This window comes from Sus scrofa, chromosome 5, assembly GCF_000003025.6.
Source record: "Sus scrofa isolate TJ Tabasco breed Duroc chromosome 5, Sscrofa11.1, whole genome shotgun sequence".
NCBI classification, from domain to species: Eukaryota; Metazoa; Chordata; class Mammalia; order Artiodactyla; family Suidae; genus Sus; species Sus scrofa.
Window position 1 is genome coordinate 51,132,988 of NC_010447.5, and position 17,858 is coordinate 51,150,845.

Sequence of the window (17,858 nt, forward strand, 5' to 3'; positions counted from 1 at the left end):
CAGAAACGTGATCATTTTAGACAGACATCTTGGGACTTACTCTTTTGGAAATATCGATGCCAGTTACGGAATTTACAGTATGCCTCATCTCTCGTTCTATTTATTGCTGCTTTAAAGCTGAACTGCACAATTTTACCAATACTTTGTTAGATTTGCTAGACTTAACCATCCCACTTCTTCCACCTGCTGTGCCATAATCCATCACCATCTGGCTTCCATCACCTGATCAGCCCCTGAATTTGAACATGGCCACAGATATAAGTATTGGATTGAAGGGTTGAAGTATTGGATAGTTGACAAGCTTTTCTTAGGCATGTACATGTAATTTTTCATGAATGCCTAAATGGGATCATGTACATAATTTTTAAATAGAGTGGGTTTATTTTTTAACCTTTTCATCTGGCTTTCTCCCCCATCTCATCCTTCCCAATCTGTGTTAATAATCTAGTATGTATCCTTATATGTTAAAATCTGCTAATGAGGTATAATTTATATTCAATGAAATTAATCTATTTTAAGGATACAATTTGAGTTTTGACAAATAAACCCAGTTGTGTAACCAAGGTAAAGAACACTTCATCGCTCCAAGAGAATTAATTCCCTGTGCCCTCTGCAATCAGTTTACTTCCCCTTGCATGTAACTCTTCACATGGAATAGTTGTGCTTGGTAACTTTCACTTAGTATAATGCTTTCTAGATGTGTCCCCATTTAGACAACATTTTGGGATATTATGAATAAAGCTATTTTTAATTTGAGTTCATACTTTCTTTTAAAAGTTGGATTTCTGTTCTATGAGGATTGCTTTTTCTTGTTGATTGCCATATTTGTGACAGAATTTCCCCTTGTTTTATTATCCATCCATGTAGTTGATGGCAGCTTTTATCATATCCGTAATTTTTTATGGACAATATGATTATCCTTCCTTAGATTCCCTAAGTTAAGATGACTCCCCCTCGACTTTCTGTCTGCATTGAAGATTCATCCAACTTGTCCTGAATTGCTCTTATCTTGGTGGTTCCCCATGAAACTTACTAAATGTTATCACCACTTGGTCAGTTTTAGTTTGAGTCAGACACCTGAGAGATTCAAAGCCTAGTCTCATGGAACAACAAGATGCATAAAAGTGTAGAAGCATGAAAATGTATGTTATGTAAAAGCAACGCATTTATTGACACTTTTTGCAGTTTTTTCTTTTTCGCTCAAAGAATACTTTGAGAATCTGACCTAAGCTCTAGACTTTTTCTCTAAAACAATAATCATGCATGTGAGATTTTACACACTGCTTTGGGAGGTTTATTGAAACCCCTTCATTGACCTCAAGTTAAATCTAGTATAGGCTGAGTGGAGGGGGATGAGGAACCAAGCTGAAAGAAACATTAGGAATGATTGGGTAAATCCTATCCTAAAAAAGTTAAGCTTTTTTTCCAGTAGAAAATTCAAGACACTTTTAAGATTGGACTTTTAAATATATGTATATGTATGTACACACATATATTTGGATAAATATGTGTGTGTGTATAATAAATGTATATTAGGCAGAATATTCATCCATTCTCTGCAGAGATGTGCACAGCCTAATCTCCAGGGCTTGTGAATATATTGCCTTACATGACAAAGGGGATTTTGCAGGATAGAATCAAAGCCAAAGACTTTGAGATGGAGAAATTATCCAAGATTATCTGCATGGGTCCTAGAATCTAATTTATTAAATCCTTAAAAGTGGGAAAAGGGGGTATAAGAAAGGTCAGAGAGATTCTGTCAGAGTTGGACTCACTCTGTCCCTGCTGGCTTTGGAGAAAGGAGATGGAAACTACAAGCCAAGGCAAGTGGAAATGGTGACCGGATGCTGGGAATGGCCAGCAAGGAAACGGGGTTCTCCATTATACAGCCGTATGGAACTGAATTTTGCCAACACCTCTAGTGGCTGAGGCAACAGATTCTTCCCTTGAGCCTCCAGAAAGGAACAGAGACCTGCCAACAACTTTGTTTTAGCCTTGTGAGACCCACATCAGACTTAATGTATGACCTACGGAACTGTCAGATAAACTTGTTTGGTATCATTTGCTATGATGTTAGATAAACTAGTTTGGTATCATTTGCTATGGCAGCAATAGAAAACAAATACAAATTCTCATAAATTTAAACTATAGAGCTATAATTCAAGTATCAAGTTACCATATAGTTGTGCTGTTTATGGTAACTTTTAATATGAAATACCTCACAAACTCAAGGTACAAGTACAATTTTATATCTTTTGTTTTCCAATTTTTAATAACTCACCTGAGTAATTAGCATAAATCCGTAATCTCCCAGCTTTGAAGTCGTCTTCAATTCTAGGGGTTCAATGCATTCCCCAAAACTTCAGTTCTGTTTTCACGTCCAAGCTGTTACCCCATAGGAACCTCTTTGGTTTGCATTTGCTTCTCATTGCCACATGGTGTCGCCGTTGGAATAGTTTTCCACACAGCAGAGCCAAAGATGCTGGTCTGCGATTATGATGTCAAACTGGCCATGACTCCCACACAGATTTCTAGGATTTCTGCAGTAGGGCATCTTTTTTTAAAGTTTCCAGTCCATTTGGTTGAAGATTGCTCAGCCTTTAGTTGTGAATTTTGTTGTTTTTAGGAGAGAAGTTGAGCTCCAGTCCTTCTGTTCCGCCATCTTAATCCCATCTGAGATTTCCAGGATTCTTTAGCCTGTGATTTTCTCTGTGCCTACACCATCTGAGGAAGCCTTCCAGGTTTCAGTTCCTAGTGCTAAACATCATTGTCAGTTGAGTTGTGAGAGTTTCTTATAAATTCTAGATATTGGGGCTTTAAAAAAAATATATATATATAATATACTTTGTATATTTTATATTATATACATATTATATGTAGTAAACTTTTTGTCTCAGTCTTTGGCTTATTTTGCATTCTTTATTGTCTTTGGAGGAACAGAAGTCTTTAATTTTGATGAAATCGAATTCATTGTTGTTGTCATTTGTGTTTTCTGTTCTAAGAAGTTTTGCCTGACCAATCTCACAAAACTTTTCTAGAAATTTCAGTTTTTGGCTTTACATTTAGGTACATGATGATTTCAAGTTGCATTTTGTATGTGGTGTGAGGTAGGGGGTCAAAGATTTATTTATTCATTCATTCATTTATTCATTTGCTTGCATATCGATATCCAATTGCTCCAGCAAGGACAATGTTGATTAGCTTTTCTACACTGGGTTGATTTGGCATCTTTAATGAAAATTGATTTTTAGTATATACAAATATAAGTAATTTTTCACTTTGATCTTGCATTCTGCAACCCTGTATTGATTCTAGTAGCTTTTTTCTGTGATTCTTTAGAATTTTTATGTCAACATTCATTTTTATGATTGTTCATGAGGACAGTTTTATTTTTTCCTTTCCAATCTAAATAGCTTTTGTTTATTTTTTTGTTCCTTGCTAAATTGACCTTATTGATAGTTACCTTATTAAATTATTAAGTATAATGTGGAGTGATAAGAGTGGATATTTTAGCCTTGTTCCAGACCTCTGGGGGAAGGCATTCACAAGTAAGTATGATGTTACCTTTGGGTTTTTCCAAGATGCTCTTTGAATTTTATAAAGTACTTATTCTCCATCTATCATGATCACATGAATTTCTTCTTTAGTTTGCTGATATGATGAATTAACTTATTGATTATCAAATGTTAAGCCAAATCTCCAAATGCTAAAATAAATGTTCCCTCCTCTTCTATTTTCCAGAAGAGTTTTTCTGTAACTGATGCTTTTTTTTCCCATAAATGTGCAATAGAACTTGGCAGTAAAACTGTCTAAGCCTTGAGTTTTTAGTCAGAAAGAGAAAGACAAATACCATATGATATCACTGATATCTGGAATCTAATATACAGCACAAATGAACCTTTCCAAAGAAAAGAAAATCATGGATTTGGAGAATAGACTTGTGGTTAGGGGGAGGGGGAGGGAGTGGGATGGATTAGGAGCATGGGGTTAATGGTTGCAAACTATTGCTTTTGGAATGGATTAGCAATGAGATCCTGCTAAGCACTGAGAACTATGTCTGGTCACTTATGATGGAGCATGATAATGTGAGAAAAAAGAGTGTTTACATGTATATGTAACTGGGTCACTATGCTGTGCAGTAAGAAAAAAAACTGTATTGGGGAAATAACAACAACAACAAACCATCTAAGCCTTGAGTTTTGTTTGTTGGAATGTCTTTATAATTTTACCAGTAGATATGGGGCTGTTCAAGTTCTCTTTTTCTTCTTGTATAAGTGTTGGTAGTTTGTGTCTAATTGGTCTATTTTTCTAAATTGTCAAATGTATTGCTATAGAGTTATTAATACTACTTCCTTATTATATTTTTAATATCTGTGGGAACTGTAATGATGTGCCCTCTTTAGTTTCTGGTATTAGTAATTTATTAGTAGCTTCCTACTGTTTCCTTGATAAGTTTGGTTTTACTGATTTTTCTCTACTGTCTTCTCCTCTGTTTTCAATGTTACTTGAGTCTGTTCTTATCTTTATATTTACTTCCTTATACTTGCTTCCGGTTTAGTTTGCACTTACTTTTCTACTTTCTTAAGGTAAAAGCTTAGATCATTGACCTGAGATCTTTTTTCTTTTCTAATATAACATTGAATGTGACACATTTCTCTCTACACACTACTTTGACTTCCCAAATTTTAATATGTTGTTTTTGTTTTTATTTTCATTAAATCATTAATTAATTTCATTAATTCATTAATCATTTTCATTAAATCATTTACAATTTTCCTTTTAACCTCCTATTGGATCTCTTGGGTTATTTAAAAATATATTGCTTAATTTCCAAATATTCAGGTATTTTCCAGTTATATTTTTTGTCATAATAAGATCTAGTCTCTTGGCAACTTTCAAGTTTGTAATACAATAGTGTTTACTATAATCACTATGCTGTGCATTAGAGCTCCAATACATACTTATTTACTATTTGCAAGCTTGTATCCTTAAACAACATCTCCCCAATTCCTACCCCACCCCCATCCCAGACCCTGTCAGCTACCATTCTGTTCTGTTCATAAGAGTTCGGCACTTTTATTTTTAAATTTTTAGTATTTATGTATTGATTGATTGATATAATTGACATGTAACATTGTATAGGTTTAAGGTGTAGAACATGTTGATTTGATACATTTATATGTTGCAATATGATTAGCACCATACTGTTAACTAACACTTCTGTTTCATTATATCTTTTTTGTGGTAAGAATAATTGAGATCTAGTCTCTTAGCAGGTGTTATTTGCAATAGTTTTGTTGTCTGTAACCACTATATTATACAAGTTTGATTCCACATACTTTAAAGTATTTGTATTGTCTTCCTCAGTCAGACTTATCTCACTTAGCATAATGCCCTAAGGTTTGATTTTTCTAATTTCGTTTTATCTCCAATATTGACATATGACTTATGCCTCTTCTTCAAAAAGTTTTGGTGGCTGCTCTAGATTTTTAAGTATACACTTTTAATTTATTACAGTCCACTGTCAAATAATAATAGTACAGTATTTCTTACTTAGATGAACTAGCATAGTCACTTTGCTGTTAGAGAATATTTTCTGAATGATGGCAATTAATTTTACTTTTTTTTACTGCTATAGAATCCTGGTATGAACATTTATTTATTATTTGGATGGATTGTGTTCTATGGTGTGTGCCCTTAAAAATTATTGCTAAAAAAAGAAAAGATAGAATTTGGTTGGAGAGTATGCTAATTATATCGCCTAACATCTATCTTAAAAAATTTTTTTTTCCTTTTTTTCTTCCTTTAGGCTTGATCAGCTTCCTGGGGTTTATTGTCATTCTTGGTTTCTCTTATATGTACCTAAATGTATAAATTCCCTGGCAGTTGCTCTTGCATCATCCTACAAGTTTAGTGTTTTTATTTATTTTAAATCTGAATATTTATAATTACCATCATGATGTCTTTGTTAGTCTATAAATTATTTAGAAGTGTACTTCTAGTTTCCAAATGCATGTGTTGTTTTTTTTTTTTTTTTTTTTTTACTCTGTTGTTTTCTAATTAAGTTGCACTCTGACAAAATAAATATTGTGATCTCAATAAGTTCTTTGGAAATTGTTGAAAATTTCCTGGTTGTTTTTCTGTTCAATTTATGTAACTGTCTCATATGTGCTTGAGAAGAAAATTTGTTTATTTGTTGTATGCGAGTTGTATATCTGTATTATCATCTATCATAATGGATCTGTAAAACCAAGCTTGCTAATTACATTATTAAATCTTCTAAATTCTTATCAGTATTCTTCCCCTTGACCTATCAATTTCTGAGAGAGATGAATGTGGTGTATTGATTACTAAATAATGGCCTCTGGGTAACGATGCATTGCTAAATGACCCTGCAGCTCTTACCACTAATGGCCTCTGGATAACCATGCACTGTTAATATGACCTTGCAGCTCTTACCATCAAGAGGTGGAATCTGTTTCCCCAAGTCTTGACTTGGGCTGGCCTGCTGCTTTTCAATGGCCTTTAGAATATAGCAGAAGCAATGATTTGCCTACACCAAGCTTAGATCACAGATGTGTTAATGTGCTTCTGCATTCCTTCTGGAACTTCTACTATTCCATGCAAACAGACACTGGCTAGTCTGCTAAAGGGTAAGAAACTTTGGGAGGCAAAGATAAGTCATTCTGTGTCCATCCTGCACTTAAGTTAACTAACCGAAGTATAGATTCATGAATAAAAATAAATTATCATTAAGCCAAAAACTTTTGGAGTAATGTTTATGAAGGAATAGCTAACTGATAATGTAGCATTAAAATTTTCTGTTATAATTACGCAGGTGTCAATTTGTCTTTATTAGTTTTGGAACTTTTTTATATTTTGAGGCTACAGTTTTAGGTGCATGATGTTTTATGATTTTCATATTATTTTTGTTGTATATATCTTTTACCAGTATAAACATGTTATTAATGTGAAATGTTTCCCACTAATACATTTATTTATTTATTTATTGCTCTTTTAGGGCTGTACCTGCGGCATATGGAGTTTCTCAGGCTAGGGGTCAAATCGGAGCTGTAGCTGCTGGCCTATACAACTGCCACAGCAGCTTGGGATCCGAGCCACATCTGTGACCTGTACTACAGCTCAGGGCAATGCTGGATCTTTAACTCACCGAGTGAGGCCAGGGATCAAAATCACATCCTCATGGATCATAGTCGGGTTTGTTAACCACTGAGCCATGAAGGGAACTCCTAATGCATTTTTTAAAAAACATCACATATTTTGAACAATATGAACCACAACATACCAAATTTCTTTGGGTTAATTTTGCCTGATGCACTTTTTCCCCAACCCACTGTATTTAAATTCTCTGTGACTTTTTGTTCTGATTTCATCTCTTATGTGTAGTCCACCATTCCTTTGCTTGCTCTGGTTTTCTCTTTCTCTGTTTTCTGTTGAATTGATCAAGTCCTCTCACTTTTTTTTCTTTTTGCCTTTTACCAGTTAGAAAATTGAGATTTCAAAAGAGAATGTTTAATACCCTGCTTTTCTCCATGAACATTTGGAAGCAGTTGAGAGATAGATAGGAGGAAGGCAGATGGAGATCAAAGGTTTACGAAAATGTGACTTTAACTATTATCTCTGAATTGAGGCCAATTTACCTGAGCCCTATCAGTGTTGAGTAACCACAGGACAGGACTCCTTCCTTGCAGAGCTGCAGAGCAGAGCAGGACAGCAAGCATGGTCTCCTGCTAAACTGATCCCAAGACAGGAGAGAGATTAGAAGGGACTGAACTAAGTATTCACTGGTTGGAAGAAATCATTCAGAGGACACGGCCTCTGGTTGACCCCAGACCTGGACCCTGGCAATTGGCAGCTCCTCACCCCTCCCCCACCCTTGGAATCTATGTTCTGCCCACCATTCCCACAGGACGAGCCATTTTCAAGGACACAGGCTTGAGAGGGTGAGGTATGGTTCAGACCATCTGGAGAGTATCTGTGACTGAACCCAGTTAAAGCCTTTCTACAAACTTTTCAGATTTTGCTTGGTGGGAGCAGAGATCTACTTGTATCATGGTCCCAAGACTAGCCTCCTGAGTAAGTTCCCTTGCTGATTACCTCTGCCACCTGCCTCTTTTTTTGGTCCCTCTTTGTCCTCTGTGGACAGGGGTCTGAGAACCAACAAATAGCCCCCCAAACCATCATTTAGAGAAGTAATTTTGTTCCTACTGGAGAAGAGTGAGGAGTGGCCTGAATGTGGGGGAGTATTATTTTAATAAAAGTCACCCTGTAGAAACAGGAACAAAATGGAAGAATGGAGGAAGAATTCTTCTCCAGGAAGAATGGAGGTATGGTATTCCCCCTCAAAATAAGTCACATAGTCCGCATCTATTCTTTTAGGGACTACTCTTCCAACCCTTTTTTTCTTTCTTTCTCTTTAGGGCTGAACTCAGGGCATATGGAGGTTCCCAGGTGGAATCCGAGCTACAGCTGCCTGCCTACACCACAGCCACAGCAACGCAGGATCCAAACCATGTCTGGGACCTACACCGCAGCTCACGGCAACACTGGATCCTTAACCCCCTGAGCAGAGGCCAGGGATGGAACCAGCAACCTCATGGATACTAGTAGGATGGGTTTCCGCTGCGCCACAACAGGAACTCCTCTTTTTTTTTCTTTTTTGGCTGCCCAGGGGCACATGGAGTTCCCAGACCTGGGATCAGATCTGAGCCACAGCTGTGGCCTATGCCAAAGCTGCGGCAATGCCAGGCCAAATTCTTAACCTGCTCTGTGGGATGGGAATAAAACCTGCATTCTTGTGCTCCCAAGACACCTCCTATCTCCTTGCTGCAGTGGGAACTCCTACCCTCACATTCTTCATATAGCCGTGTCCTACAGCTGCTTTAACAATTTGGTGGTTTAAAACAACACACATTTATTCTTTTGCAATTCTGGAGGGCAGAAGTCGGAGAGCAGTATCCTGGCGCTGAGGGCAGTGTTGACGTCAGGGCTGTGCTCCTTCCAGGCAGTCTAGGAGATGAGTCTGTTTCTTTTTATTTTCAGCCTGGAACTGCATTCCTCAAATTCCTTGGCATGTGGTCCCTCCCTTCATCTTCAAAGCCAGAAGTTTAGCATCTAGCTTCAGTCATCACATTGTCTTCTGTGTGTGCTGTCATCAAATGTCTTACGTGGACACTTGTGCCTTCATTTAGGACCCACCCAGATAACCAGGACAGGCTCCTCATCTCGGATCCTTGATCCCATCAGCAAGTCCCTTTGCCATATAAAATAATATTCACAAGTTTGCTTCTCTCTGGGAGGCATTATTCAGCCTATCATATATGTGTTCTTAGTATGTTATTTCTCTAAGTTTAAATTTGGAGTGTCTCTATCTTTTGTTCAAATAAGCAAGTATTTCATGTTGTTGCCCATGATTCAACTTTAAAACATACAAATCATGGTTGTTTTTATATCATATATACTTAGATTACCTATGTACTTTTCTTTCTTTCTTTTCTTTTTACAGTTCCACCTGCAGCACATGGAAGTTCCTGGGAGCTTCAGCTGCCCGCCTACACCATAGCCCCAGCAACACCAGATCCGAGCTGCATCTGCGACCTATGCTGCAGCAATGCTGGATCCTTAACCCACTGATCGGGGCCAGGGATTGAACGTTCATCCTCACAGATACTATGTCAGGTTCTTAACCCAAGAGCCACAACAGGAACTCTCAAATGTACTTTTTTGATATCTACTTACCACTACTTTTCGTGGACCATTCCTTTCTTATGGGTTCATTTTCCTTCTTGCTTCACAAGTGTATTATTAGAATTCATTTCACTCAGTTTCTGTATGTATTTAAAAATTTGTATCTGAAATTGTTTTTATTCTACTTTCAGCTTTCCATGTAGTTTATTTATTTATGTAGATTTTTATTTTTTACCTTGGAGTTGATTTACAGTATTATGTCAATTTCTACTGTACAGAAAGGTGACCCAGTCATACATCCATATATATACATTCTTTTTTTTTTCACATTATCCTCCATCATGTTCCATCACAAGTGACTAGACATAGTCCTTGTGCTATACAGCAGGATCTCATTTCCTGTCTACTCCAAATACAATAGTTTGCATCTGTTAACCCCAAACTCCCAGTGCATCCCACACTCTTCCTCTCCCTCTTAGCAACCACAAGTCTCTTCTCCAAATCCATGAGTTTCTTTTCTGTAGAAAGGCTCATTTGTGCCGTATATTAGATTCTAGATATAAGAGATATCATATGGTATTTGTCTTTCTCTTTCTGACTTACTTCACTCAGTATGAGAGTCTCTAATTCCATCCATGTTGGTGCAAATGGCATTATTTTGTTCTTTTTTATGACTGAGTAGTATTCTATTGTGTAGACATACCACATCTTAATCCATTCACCTGTTGATGGACATTTAGGTTGTTTCCACATCTTGGCTATTGTGAATAGTGCTGCAATGAACATAGGGTTGTATGTATCTTTTTCAATGAAAGTTTTGTCAATATATATATACCTCAGAGTGGTATTGCTGGGTCATATGGTAGTTTTATATTTAGTTTTCTGATGTACCTCCATACTGTTTTCCACAGCGGATGTACCAATTACATTCCCACTAACAGTGAAGGAGGGTTCCCTTCTCTCCAGCATTTATTATTTGTTGACTTGTTAATGATGGCCATTCTGACAGGTATGAGGTGTACCTCATGGTAATTTTGATTTGCATTTCTATAATGCTCAATTAGTGATACTGAGCATTTTTTGTGTGCCTGTTGGCCATCAGATCTTCTTTGGAGAAATGTCTATTCAGGTCTTTTTCCCATTTTTCAGTTGGGTTGTTGGGTTTTTTTGCTGTTGAGTTGTATAAATTAAATATTTTACAGATTAAGCCCTTGTCAGTTGCATTATTTAAAAATATTTTCTCCTATTCCAGGGATGGTCTTTTTTTTTTTTTTCCCTTTGTTTGCAAAAGCTTGTCAGTTTGATTACGTCCTATTGGTTTACTTTTGCTCTTATTTCTGCTGCCTTGAGAGACTGACCTAATAATACATCCGTATGGCTGATGTCAGAGAATGTTTTGCCTATGTTCTCTTCTAGGAGTTTGATGGTGTCATGTCTAATGTTTAAGTCTTTGAGCCATTTTGAGTTTATTTTTGTGCATAGTGTGAGGGTGCATTCCAGTTTCATTGATTTACATGCAACTGTCCAGTTTTACCAGCACCTCTTGCTGAAGAGACTGACTTTTGCCCACTTTATATTTTTGCCTCCTTTGTCAAAGATTAATTGACCATAGGTGTCTGGGTTTATTTCTGGGTTCTCTATTCTGTTCCATTGTCTGTATGTCTGTCTTGTTTACTGTAGCTTTGTAATATTGTCTGAGGTCTGGGACAGTTATGCCTCCTGCTTGGTTTTTGTTCCTCAGATTCGCTTTGGCAATTCTGGGTCTTTTGTGGTTCCATATAAATTTTGGATGGTTTGCTCTAGTTCTATGAAAAATGTCATGGGTAATTTGATAGAGATTGCATTGAATCTGTAGATTGCTTTGGGTAGTATGGACATTTTTACAATATTACTTCTTCCAACCCAGGAGCATGGAATATCTTTCCATTTCTTTGAATCCTCTTTAATGTCCTTGGGTCATGTTTTATAGTTCTCAGTATATAAGTCTTTCACCTTCTTGGTCAGGTTTATTCCTAGGTATTTAATTTTGGGGGGCGGGCAATTTTAAAAGGTATTGTATTTTATGGAATCTAATATATGGCACAAATGAACCTTTCCACAGAAAAGAAAATCATGAACATGGAGAACAGACTTGTGGTTGCCAAGCGGAAGGGAGAGGGAATGGGATGGACTGGGAATTTGGGGTTAATAGATGCAAACTCTTGCCTTTGAAATGGATAAGCAATGAGATCCTGCTGTATAGCACTGGGAACTATATCTAGTCACTTATGATGGAGCATGATAATGTGAGGAAAAGGAATGTATATGTGTATGTGAGACTGGGTCACCTTGCTGTACAGTAGAAAATTGACAGAACACTGCAAAGCAGCTATAATGGAAAAAAATAAAAATCATTAAATTAAAAAAAAGAAGTGTATGGCTAAAACTTTGAAAGCAAGCCGCATTCCAGTGTAATATTTCCTAGCATAATTTATGGAGGAAGCATGGGTTATGTGAAAGGTAAGTCAATTAGTAAAACACTTTTGGCCTTAATTTGCTTTTTTTGTAAATTGGGGATACTTGTAATGGAGCTACAAATTTTTATAGGGTAAATCAACTGACATGATTATGCCTGATAGTCAATAAAACATTAATTTAATGTAAATATATGTATCATACATACAAAGCAATAGCTTTGGATCCTAGTCATACATCTTCAATGTTCAAATTTGATAAAAGATGCTTAATCTTGTTTCAAAAAAGTATTGTATTTTTATATTCCTTTTTTTTTTTTGTCTTTTGCCTTTTCTAGGGCTGCTTCAGTGGCATATGGAGGTTCCCAGGCTGGGGTCTAATCGGAGCTGTAGCTGCCAGCCTACACCACAGCCACAGCAACGTGGGATCCGAACTGCGTCTGTGACCTACACCACAGCTCATGGAAATGCTGGATCCTCAACCCACAGAGCAAGGCCATGGATCAAACCCGCAACCTCATGGTTCCTAGTTGGATTTGTTAACCACTAAGCCACGACGGGAACTCCCATCCTTTTCTAATATTTCATTGTTAGTATATAGAAATGCAACTGGTTTCTTCTCCTTGTAGTTTAGTTGACTCTGTAATTCTAGGTTCACAATATTTTTTCCTCATAAGAGTGCCGTAGTTCTTAGCAGGGTACCAGACACTTAGGAAAGAATGAATGAATGAACTGTACAGATATTAGGAGAACAGAATAGTGAAAATCATCCTGGTCTAGCGGTCATAAGAACTGGCCTTAAATGCCAGATCTTCTACTTAGTACAGTTTGGCTTTGGCAAAGCCATTTAACATAACAATCTTGCTTTAAAATGTGTGTGGTGATTTGTGGCCTAAATCACAATATTCTTATGAGCTTCAAAATAAAAAAGAAAATAATAATTTTGGAAATTCTTTGTTAACTGTAAAAGTATGCAGTTTCTGAGCAATTAATGATTGTAAAATAGCTAATATCAATCGAGAAACATTTCCAAAATGCCGACTTAAATCTGCATTCACTTACTGAGCTTGATAATGATTCAGAAGTTTGATAAGGCTGGTTTATTTTCCATTGCCAAACAAGAGAATCATTTTATTATATCTCACAGATATAACTATTATCTATGAGATTTAATTACATCAATTCGTAAAAAGTATATCAGCATAGCAAAAAATATTGTATATTTGAAGAGTGTCCTCCAGTATATCAATACAGTGCTTCTGCTGGGAAGATTTTTGAAGTCATTTTCATATAAAAGGTTAATTGGAAAACAAGGTATTCCCAGCAGTAATTTTTTTCATTTTTTTTAAAGTTTCATTGAAGTCGAGTTGATTTACAATGTCGTGATCATTTTTTTTTTATTTTTATTTTCCCACTGTACAGCAAGGGGGTCAGGTCATCCTTAGATGTATACATTGCAGTTACAGTTTTTTCCCCCACCCTTTCTTCTGTTGCAACATGAGTATCTAGACATAGTTCTCAATGCTATTCAGCAGGATCTCCTTATAAATCTATTCTAGGTTGTGTCTGATAAGCCCAAGCTCCCGATCCCTCCCACTCCCTCCCCCTCCCATCAGGCAACCACAAGTCTCTTCTCCAAGTCCATGATTTTCTTTTCTGAGGAGATGTTCATTTGTGCTGGATATTAGATTCCAGTTAGAAGTGATATCATATGGTATTTGTCTTTGTCTTTCTGGCTCATTTCACTCAGTATGAGATTCTCTAGTTCCATCCATGTTGCTGCAAATGGCATGATGTCATCCTTTTTTATGGCTGAGTAGTATTCCATTGTGTATATATACCACCTCTTCCGAATCCAATCATCTGTTGATGGACATTTGGATTGTTTCCATGTCCTGGCTATTGTGAATAGGGCTGCAATGAACATGCAGGTGCATGTGTCTCTCTTAAGTAGAGCTTTGTCCGGATAGATGCCCAAGAGTGGGATTGCAGGGTCATATGGAAGTTCTATGTATAGATTTCTAAGGTATCTCCAAACTGTTCTCCATAGTGGCTGTACCAGTTTACATTCCCACCAGCAGTGCAGGAGGGTTCCCTTTTCTCCAAGCCCCTCCAGCACTTGTTATTTGTGGATTGATTAATGATGGCCATTCTGACTGGTATGAGGTGGTATCTCATGGTAGTTTTGATTTGCATTTCTCTTATAATCAGCGATGTTGAGCATTTTTTCATGTGCTTGTTGGCTATTTGTATATCTTCCTTGGAGAAATGTCTATTCAGGTCTTTTGCCCATTTTTCCATTGATTGATTGGTTTTTTTGCTGTTGAGTTGTATAAGTTGCTTGTATATTCTAGAGATTAAGCCCTTGTCAGTTGCATCATTTGAAACTATTTTCTCCCATTCTGTAAGTTGTCTTTTTGTTTTCTTTTTGGTTTCCTTTGCTGTGCAAAAGCTTTTCAGTTTGATGAGGTCCCATGGGTTTATTTTTGCTCTAATTTCTATTGCTTTGGGAGACTGACCTGAGAAAATATTCATGATGTTGATGTCAGAGAGTGTTTTGCCTATGTTTTCTTCTAGGAGTTTGATGGTGTCCTGTCGTATATTTAAGTCTTTCAGCCATTTGGAGTTTATTTTTGTGCATGGTGTGAGGGTGTGTTCTAGTTTCATTGCTTTGCATACAGCTGTCCAGGTTTCCCAGCAATGCTTGCTGAATAGACTTTCCTTTTCCCATTTGATGTTCCTGCCTCCCTTGTCAAAGATTAATTGACCATAGGTGTCAGGGTTTATTTCCGGATTCTCTATTCTGTTCCATTGGTCTGTCTGTCTGTTTTGATACCAGTACCACACTGTTTTGATGACTGTGGCTTTGTAGTATTTCTTGAAGTCTGGGAGAGTGATGCCTCCTGCTTGGTTTTTGTTTCTCAGGATTGCTTTGGCGATTCTGGGTCTTTTGTGGTTCCATATAAATGTTTGGATTGTTTGTTCTAGTTCTGTGAAAAATGTCATGGGTAATTTGATAGGGATTGCATTGAATCTGTAGATTGCTTTGGGTAGGATGGCCATTTTCACAATATTGATTTTCCCAATCCAGGAACATGGAATATCTTTCCATTTCTTTACATCTTCTTTGATTTCTTTGATTAAAGTTTTATAGTTCTCGGCATATAGGTCCTTTACCTCTTTGGTCAGGTGTATTCCGAGGTATTTGATTTTGTGAGGTACAATTTTAAAAGGTATCATTTTTTTGTATTCCTTTTCTAATGTTTCATTGCTGGTATACAGAAATGCAACTGACTTCTGAATGTTAATCTTATATCCTGCCACTTTGCTGAATTTATTAATCAGTTCAAGGAGTTTTGGGGTTGAGTCCTTAGGGTTTTCTAGGTATAGTATCATATCATCTGCATACAGTGACAGTTTGATCTCTTCTCTTCCTATATGGATGCCTTTGATTTCTTTTGTTTGTCTAATTGCTGTGGCTAAGACTTCCAAAACTATGTTGAAGAGCAGTGGTGAGAGTGGGCATCCCTGTCTTGTTCCAGATTTGAGTGAGAAGGCTTTCAGTTTTTCCCCATTGAGGATTATATTTGCTGTGGGTTTATCATAAATGGCTTTGATTATATTCAGGAATGTTCCCTCTATACCCACTTTGGCGAGGGTCTTGATCATGAATGGATGTTGAACTTTGTCAAATGCTTTTTCTGCATCTATTGAGATGATCATATGATTTTTGACCTTTTTTTTGTTAATGTGGTGTATGATGCTGATTGATTTGCGTATGTTGAACCATCCTTGTGAACCTGGGATGAACCCAACCTGGTCATGGTGTATAATTTTTTTGATATGTTGTTGGATTCGGTTGGCTAAGATTTTGTTGAGAATTTTTGCATCTATATTCATCAATGATATTGGCCGATAGTTTTCTTTTTTGGTGGTATCTCTGTCTGGTTTTGGAATGAGGGTGATGGTGGCCTCATAGAATGTCTTTGGGAGTATTCCTTCTTCTTCAACCTTTTGAAAGAGTTTAAGGAGGATGGGCACCAATTCCTCTTTATATGTTTGATAAAATTCACCTGTGAAGCCATCTGGTCCTGGACTTTTATTTGTAGGGAGTGATTTTATGACCTCTTCAATTTCATTTCTAGTGATCGGTCTGTTCAGTTGGTCTGTTTCTGCTTGATTCAGTTTTGGCAGACTGTAAGATTCTAGAAAATTGTCCATTTCTTCCATATTGTCAAACTTGTTGCCATACAGTTGTTCATAGTATTCTCTTATGGTTTTTTTGTATTTCTGCTGTATCCGTTGTGATTTCTCCTTTTTCATTTATAATTTTGGTTATTTGGGTTCTTTCTCTCCTCTTTTTAGTGAGTCTGGCCAGGGGTTTGTCAATTTTGTTCACCTTTTCAAAGAACCAGCTCTTGGTTTTATTAATTTTCTCTATTGTTTTTTGAGTCTCTATTTTATTGATTTCTTCTTTGATCTTTATAATTTCCTTCCTTCTGCTGACTTTAGGACTTTTTTGTTCTTCTTTTTCTAATTCGTTTAGGTGGAGGGTTAAGTTGTCCATTTGGGATCTTTCTTCTTTTTTGAGAAAGGCCTGGATTGCTATAAATTTCCCTCTGAGCACTGGTTTCGCAGCATCCCATAGATTTTGAGAGGTTGTGTCTTCATTATCATTTGTTTCAAGGTAGTTTTTAATTTCCTTCTTGATTTCCTCATTGACCCATTGGTTTTTTAGTAGCATGTTGTTTAGTCTCCATGGAGTAGGTTTTTTCTCTTTCCTTTTCCCATGGTTGATTTCTAATTTCATGGCATTGTGGTCAGAGAAGATACTTGAGATAATTTCTACGCTCCTAAATTTATTGAGATTCGCTTTGTGTCCCAATATGTGGTCGATTCTTGAGAATGTTCCATGAGCATTTGAGAAGAGTGTGTATTCTGCTTTTTTTGGATGTAGTGTCCTGAAGATATCAATGAAGTCTAACTTTTCTATTGTTTCCTTTAGGATCTCTGTTGCTTTATTGGTTTTCTGTCTAGAGGATCTGTCCATTGATGTGAGGGGGGTATTTAGGTCTCCTACTATGATTGTATTCTCATCAATATCTCCCTTTATGTCTGTTAATATTTGTTGTGTGTATCTGGGTGCTCCTGTATTTGGGGCATATATGTTGACAATAGTAACATCCTCTCCTTGGATGGATCCCTTAATCATTAAATAGTGTCCTTCTTTGTCTTTCTTTGTGCCTTTTGTTTTAAAGTCTATTTTGTCTGATATGAGCGTTGTGACTCCTGCTTTTCTGTCATGTCTATTGGCGTGAAATATTTTTCCCCACCCTTTCACTTTCAATCTATATGTATCTTTTGTCCTAAGGTGAGTTTCTTGTAGGCAGCATATTGAAGGTTTTTGCCTTTTTATCCACTCAGCCACTCTGTGTCTTTTGATTGGGGCATTCAGTCCATTGACATTTAAGGTGATGATTGATAGATGATTATTTATTGCCATTTGAACCTCGTGTTCCAGTTGATTCTGTGGTTCTCCATTTTTTTTTTTTTTTTTGGTTGGATGGTCTCCTGTTATTATCTGCTTGAGTGGTTTTTTTTTTCATTTTTTGCAAATGCAATATTTGGTTTTGGCTTGTGATTGCCCTGTTTTTTAAGTATGCTAACCCCTTCCCATAAATGTGTGTTTTAGCCTGA